Here is an 8001-nt window from a genome sequence, read left to right as displayed (position 1 = left end):
CTACTGACTTTTCAGTTAGCAGCTCAGCTCGTAACTCACTTTGCCACCATTGCTCCCTATACAGATGGATTGATACAGTAACAGCAACAATGGACCCAACTGTAACAACAATTGTGAGGATGACATAGGACTGAGGAGTATTTCCTTCTGTTGTACATAGGGAGTCAGAGCTGACTCAATGGCACATAACAACGACAGCAGAACTCTGTGTATATATATGTGTGTATATACATACATGTAGGAATCCTCTTGTGGCGCTGAAGGATAAGCACAGGACCATAAGATCCATTTGATACTCAAGGTCAGAGATTTAAACTCACCAGTTGTTCCTTAGAAACCCTATACAGAGTCGCTATGAGTCAGATCCCACTCTATGGCATGTAATAACAGCAACAACAACAGCATACATATATGTATTATATATGTTGTGTTGCGTATATATATATATATTTGTTGTTGTTTAAAGTGTCATCAAGTCGGTTCAGACTACAGCAACCCTATATAGGGTTTCTGAAGGGATTCCTCATCTATGCCAAGAAATTTGGAAGACAAGTATCTGGCCAACTGATTGGAAGAGATTCATATTTGTGCCCATTCCAAAAAGAGTTGATCCAATGGAATGCGGAAATCATTGAACAATATTTTTGATAGCCCATGCAAGTAAAATTTTACTAAAGGTAATACATAAATAGGGGCTCTGGTAGCTTAGTGGTTACAAATCGGGCTACGAACAGCAAGGTCAGCAGTTTGAAACTACCAGCTGTTCCATGGAAGAAGGATGGGGCTTTCTGCTCCCATAAAAATTTACAGCCTCAGAAACCCTATACAGGGTCACTATGAGTTGGAACTGACTCCACAGCACACTACCACCACCACCAATACAGAAATGGCTGCAAGCATACATTGACAGAGAACACTCATGGAAGCAGCTGTCAAGAAATCAAATGACATATTGCATTAGGCAAATCAGCTGCACAAGACCTTTTTAAAGTGTTGAAGAGCAAAGATGTCAGCTTGAGGACTAAGGTGCGCCTGACCCAAGCCATGGTATTTTCAATAACCTCATATGCATATGAAAGCTGGACAATGAATAAGGAAGATGGTAGAAAATTCATGCTTTTGAGTTATGGTGTTGGAGGAGAATATTGAAAGTGCCATGGGCTGTCCATAGAACCAACAGATCTGTGTTAGAAGAAGTGCAGCCAGAGTGGCCAAACTTTTTTTGTCTCTCATACTTTGGACATATTGTTAGGAGGGACCAGTCACTGGAGAAGGATATCATGTTTGATAAAGTGGAGGGTCAGAAAAAAGAGGAAGGCCCCCTGCAAGATGGATTGGCAAAGTGGCAGCATCAGTGGGCTCAAGCATGGCAAAAATTGTGAGGTTTGCCCAGGACTGGGCAGTGTTTTGTTCTGTTGTGCATAGGGTCGCTATGAGTTGGTATGGACTCAATGGCACCTAAAAACAACAACAATAATTAATAGGAGGAGTCCTGGTGTGGCATTGTGGGTTAATGTGCCAGACTGTAAAGCCATTTGAACTGCAAGGTCGGTAGTTCAAGCTCACCAGTTGTTCCTCGGAAATCCTATACAGGGTTGCTATGGGTCAGAACTGACTCGATGACACTTCACAACAACAAGAATAGCTAATAGGAGTTCTGGTGTGGCCCTATAGGATAGTCACTGGACCCCAAGGTCGGTTTGAACTACAAGATCAGTGGTTCAAACTCACCAACTGCTTCTCAGAAACCCTATACAGGATCGCTATGGGTTGGAACTGACTCTGTCACTTAACAACAACAATTACATGAGTCAGAACTGACTTGACAGTATTTAAGAACAATGATAATAACAGTTATAGGGGAACAAGATGGTTCCATATGATAAGTACGGACCGTGAACCACAAGGTCAGTGTTTCGAGCTTACCAGCTGCTCTGTGGGAGAAAGATGAGGCGTTCTGCTCCTGCAAAGATTTGAAAAAAGTTTCAGAGACCCTACATAGGGTCACAATGAGTTGAAATTGACTGGAGAGCGCTTGACAACAATAACAATAGTTAATAATGCTGTTCATCTTTTCATGTGCTTATTGACCATTTGTATATATATTCTTTGGAGAAATGTCTATTCAGATCCTTTGCTCATTTTAAAATTGGATTCTTTTGTGATGAGATTAATTCAGTGATGGTTCAGTAGCAGAATTTTCACCTTCTAAGAAAAATAGCCAGGTTTGGTTCTTAGCCAACGTACCTCATACACATTAACCACCCATCTGTCATAGGAAGTTTGTGTGTTGCTATGACGATGACCACATTTCAGTGGAGCTGTAGGCTAAGATGGCCTAGTCATAAAGGGTGATTAAACATTTTGCCTCATTGTGCATGGGGACACCACGAGTCAAGGGCTAACTGGGAGGCAACTAGCAACATTTGTCTTTCTATTATTGAGTTGTAAGAGTTCTTTACATAGTTTAGATACAGGTCCTTTATCAGATATGGTGGTGGTTGTATACCATGGAGTCAGTTCTGACTTTTAGCAATACGATATCTAAGGCAAGCCTCATCGTTCTCCCATGGAGCAACTGGTAGATTAGACATGCTAACCTTGCAGTTAGCTGCACAACCTGTAACCCACTACGCTACTTGTTGTTGTTAGGGGCCATCAAGTCAGTACCGACTCATAGCGACCTTATGCACAGCAGAACGAAACACTGCCTGATCCTGGGCCACCCTCACTATTGTTACCAAGCTTGAGTTTATCCTACAGTGCCATACCAGGAGTCCATATTTACAATAATGAAAAACATAAATAAAAGAGTAACTTTTATTAATAATGGACAGGTTGCAGTTAGGCTTCCATACAAAGACAGAGTAGGAAGAGGAGAGCAGACTACTTTGAAATATTTAGTCACTGGAAACCTTATGAACAGCAGCGGAACACTGTTAGCACCAGAATATTGAATATTGAAACATGATGAAGAGCACCAGAATATTGTCAGATATAGTGCTGGAAGATGAGCCTCTCAGGTTGGAAGGCACTCAAATTCTATGGAGGAAAAACTGCCTCTTCAATGTAGAGTTGACTATGATGACAAAAATAGAGTAAAGTCTTTGGGACATTTATTTGATAAAGGGGCACAACTTAAAATGGAAAGAAGCAACTGTAAACATCCATTAATAATCAGAATATGCAATGTATGAAGTGTGAATCTAGGAAAATTGGAAATTGTCAAAAATGAAATGGAGCATGTAAACACTGACATCCTAGGCATTAGTGAGCTGAAATGAACTGGTATTGGCCACTTGGAATCTGACAATTACATGGTTTAATATGTCAGGAATGACACATTCAAGAGGAATGGCGTCACATTTGATATCAAAAGAACATATCAACATCTATCTTGAAGTACAACTTTGCCTCTAATAGAATAATATCTATACGCCTACAAGGAAGACCAGTTAATACACACCAACCGCTAAAGCCAGTGAGAATGAAATTGAAGAATTCTACCAACTTTTTCAGTCTGAAATTGATCAAACATGTAATCAAGATATATTGATAATTACTGGCAATTGGAATACAGAGGTTGGAAACAGAGAAAGGATCAGTAGTTGGAAAATATGGTCTTGGTGATAGAAATATGCTGGAGAGCACATGATATAGTTTTTCAAGACCAAGGACTTCCTCATTGGAAATAACTTTTTTTTTTTTTTTTTTGCTTTTGCAATATATATTTTTAATGTAAATGTGAGCAAATGGCATATTCAAAATGCATATATTAATATTTCATGGAAGATGACAGAGAAGGGCTTGGTGACAGTATTTACCACTCAATTATTCATTAGGCTTTAAACAGAAAGAAACTAATCACTCAAGTTTGCTGTCCAATCATAAAGCTGTCAAAATATCTATAAGGCTTCAAACCCATACTGAGTTTCCGCTAACATACTCAAGAGACACGAATATTCCTTTTTACATCCAAGGAAGTCTAATCATGTACACAGGAATACTCCAGGCATTAAAACTTTCAATACCATGGAAAAGCTCTGCAGGAAGAAGACAAACGCTGTCATCTGATTAAAACTTTTTAGTATCCTCCAATGAAAATAGGTAATGCATCTTAGACATTTGGATACTTGCATTTGCATAAAAGTGAATTAGCAAGAAAATAAGTTTCCTAGACGTTCAAAGCAGTGTCATAGTCCTGATCATATATTATTCAAATTACAAAGCATTTATTATCAAAACTAAACACAAAATTTAAGTTGTACATAATAAACCTTTACAACAAGATGTTATGGGTAAGTGACGATATAAGTTTATACACATTAGTCATTATTGAAGGCAGAGGAGCAAGGGAAACCAAGGAGGAATGTTGAGCTTGTTCAGACAACCTCCTCTTGATTTAAACACTCATGACACACTGCATGAAATCATCATATGGGAAGTTCAGGACACCTTGCTGTCTAGTATCCTGTCTTCCAAAGCTGTCTGTAAGGTCCCTCAGTTTGATGCAGCAAGGTACGTAGTCATCAAAGGTGATCTTACCATTGGTACTGTATGTATCTCTTTGCAATTGAATTCATGGCTTAAGGACTTAACTTAAATCCCATAGTTGTCAGGGCCTGCTGTAATTCCTGAGGATCCACCTTGCCACTTTGGTCGCTGTCAAAACTGGTGAAGTGTTGTCTCCAGCCACTCAATTGCCAACAGCCCAGAGTCCTTTAAACTCATTGAAACCCACTGTGCCAGACATGTCTCTATCCAACATTGAAACCATAAGCCGGCAAGTCTCCAGGTTAAAAGGTTTGTGCCTCCAGCAATGCTCGACTGTGTCAGACATCTCTGCAACTCATCAGCATCTATTTGCCCATCCTGTCCAGCTACAGCAGTAAAGTAACCATACAGCAGATTCTGAGTTTGTGCAGGAAACGAAGGCCCTCCGTAGCCCTTCCATACTCGCCTGGGTAGAAGCCACTGCTGGTGCCAGGCCCAGGGTATGCCATGGTGCGGACTGCACTGCCGCTGTCATCCTCCAGAAATAACTTTTCTTAGCAACATAAAAGATTATTAAACACATGGACCTCACCAGATGGAATACACAGAAATCACATTGACTACATCTGTGGAAAGAGACGGTAGAAAAGCTCCATATCATCAGCCAAAACAAGGCCAGGGGCAGACTGTGAAACAGAACATGAATTGCTCATGTACAAGTTCAGGCTGAAGCTGAAGAAAATTAAATCAAGGCCATGAGACCCAAAATATGACCCTGAATATATCCCACCTAAATTTAGAGATCATCTGAAGAACAATTTTGATGCATTCAACACTAAAGACCAAAGAGAAGAAGAGTTGTGGGATGACATCAAGAACATCATACAGGTAGAAAGCAAAAGGTCATTAAAAAGACAAGAAAGAAGGAAAAGACTGAAATGGATGCCAGAAGAGACTCTGAAACATGCCCTCCAGTGTAATGATGCTGAAGCAAATGGACGAAATGAGGCGGTACAAGAGCTGAACAGAAAATTTCAAAGCGAAACTCTAGAACACAAAGTCAAATACTATAATGAAATGTGCAAAGACCTGAAGTTAGAAAACCAAAATGGAAGAACACGCTCAGTATTTCTCAAGCTGAGGGAACTGAAGAAAAAATTCAAGACTTGACTTGGAATATTGAAGGATTTCATGGGCAAAAAATTGAATGATATAGAAAGCATCAAAAGAAGATGGAAGTCAATTGATAAACTATGGTACATACACACAATGAAATATTATGCTACCTTGAACAATAACTAGGAAGCTGCAAGCCACCATATAACATGGATGAATCTAGAGGACAACATGCTGAGTGAAAATTGTTGTTGTTGTTAGGTGCCATCAAGTCAGTACCAACCCATAGCAACCCTATACACAGCAGAACGAAACACTGCCCGATCCTGGGCCAACTTCACTACTGTTGCCAAGCTTGAGTCCATCAATAGTGAAAATAGTCAGTCAAAAATGGACAAATATTGCATAAGACCATTATTGTAAAAGCTTAAGAAAAGATACTCATACTAAAATGAAAAAGAAAAAAATTATTGTTGGTTATTGGTGGGGTTGGAGTGGGACGGTTTGGGGGAGGTGGAGGGAGGCAATGGTAGATCACAGGGTAGGGGCAGACACATCATAGTTTCCGTGTTGGGGAGGGCAGTACACCGAAGTGGGAGGGGGTGGAAGACAAAGGTAGATAGGGGAACACTGAGACATGTTTGCATGGGCTAAATGGGACAGAGGTAAATAGTGATGCCTCCTCAACCTTGGAACAACAAGGTTGTGTGGTACAGGGCTCAAGGTATATAGTTTGAAGATGCTTGACTGTCTTATGTATATTGGTTTCCCTTTCCTACTATTGTAAAATTGAAACTTAAGTTGGATAGAAAGGAATGTTGGGAAACATGATTACAGAACGCTTGTAAGCCTGTCTTCAGCCTTTAACTGACTGGAATACCTAAAAGGGGTTCTAGAACTTGCCCAGTGAAACAGACCTCCTCAGGAGCCTTTGCAATGTAATGGACCTTAGGTGGAATCTTGAACCCTATCTTCTGAGGTGGAACATTCCCACTAGAAAGGACAAGGAGGCCAACCTGGAACAGCTAGAGGAACAGAAGATACATTGTCAAAGAAAGATCATCAGGAAAAACACAAAATAAAATTGGCAATATCACTGGCTACTATAAGAATAAGCAAGTTGTTAATTGGGAAGCCATCAAGGCAAACAATCAAGTTCTTTCTGGACAAACCTCTCTCTAAGACTGAAACTCAAAGGGAACAAATAAGCCGGCATGTAAGCTTGCTGGTGCCCAGGTTGGTCTACTGGTGAGTTGAAGAGGGGGAAAGGCAGAAATGAAGAAGTGGGCTGAGTTCAACCACATTCCACAGACTCCCATGGACCTGGAGAGGAGAGAGAGAAGAAGAAGGGCTGGTTGGTCTGAAATATGGTGAGACCTAGGGACACCTGAGACTATGGACAAGGACATAGCCACAGAGGGCTAGAGCTGAGAGTGAAGCATCCAGCTGTTATGAAGTGAGAAGGGTAGCACAAGAACATCCAAAGTTGCAGATAGTACCCATTTTACCTAGCCTTGGTGGCTTGATAATAAGAACTCTGCTAGAGGAAGATTAAAAAAGAAAGAAATTTTGACAAAGGAAACGAGGGTAAATTGTTACAATTTGATGAACCTGACCTATACTCATGGAGGTAGTAACTCTAAATACCAACAGAGAGGAAAGGAGTCTTCATAACAAGTATCAATGCTATCCCCTCTGTACACAGGGTAGATAGGATGGGCAACTTAGATATTGGCTACCTAAAATGAGGGGGCAACAAAGGCACGAAGTGACTGGCTTACAAGGTTTAAAGGAGTTTAATTTAAGACTGTGTGGGGAAAGAAATAATCCTCACTGAATAATTGTCATCTTGTCTAGATGGGTCGGGTAAAGAGATGGGGATACGATTCTTATGATTCAGTAGTGAGTAATTGTTATCATGACTAATTGCAACGGTCACAATTGTAAAGGTAGAAGTTTTGTAACAAAATTGGGTGAGCAGTTAATCTTACAGTCCAAAAACAAAGGATCCTAGGACCATCAAGGAAGAAGAACACAATCGGAATGTGGGACCTTATCCAGAGAAGCAGTGACACCAGAAATGGAGGCAGAGATGGGGACATGGAGAGGGGGTGCGGCTGAGACCTCTATATTCATGGGAAGAAAGGCACTAAGAGATAGTGGCCATGAGGCAGACTTGCCTTTGGTGGTGTAAATTATTATATATGCCTGAGTGGTTTTGTTTTTTTGAAAGAGCTAAAGAGAGCTCCGGTAGTGTAGTGGTTACGAATTGGGCTGCGAACCGTAAGGTCAGCAGTTCAAAACTACCAGCTGCTCCGCGGGAGAAAGATGAGGCGATCTGCTCCCGTAACAGCCTCGGAAACCCTGTTCAGGGTCGCTATGGCTTGAAAC

At 40.8% G+C, this 8001-nt stretch overlaps 1 pseudogene; it reads right to left on the bottom strand.

Moving 5' to 3' along the window:
- Positions 1 to 4402: 4402 nt before the first annotated feature.
- On the bottom strand, positions 4403 to 5003 carry LOC102814452 (annotated as a pseudogene).
- Between the last annotated feature and the right edge of the window lie 2998 nt (positions 5004 to 8001).

The sequence above is a fragment of the Chrysochloris asiatica genome, unplaced genomic scaffold (assembly GCF_000296735.1).
Source record: "Chrysochloris asiatica unplaced genomic scaffold, ChrAsi1.0 scaffold00073, whole genome shotgun sequence".
In the NCBI taxonomy this organism is placed as follows: Eukaryota; Metazoa; Chordata; class Mammalia; order Afrosoricida; family Chrysochloridae; genus Chrysochloris; species Chrysochloris asiatica.
This window is presented reverse-complemented; position numbering and strand designations above follow the sequence as displayed.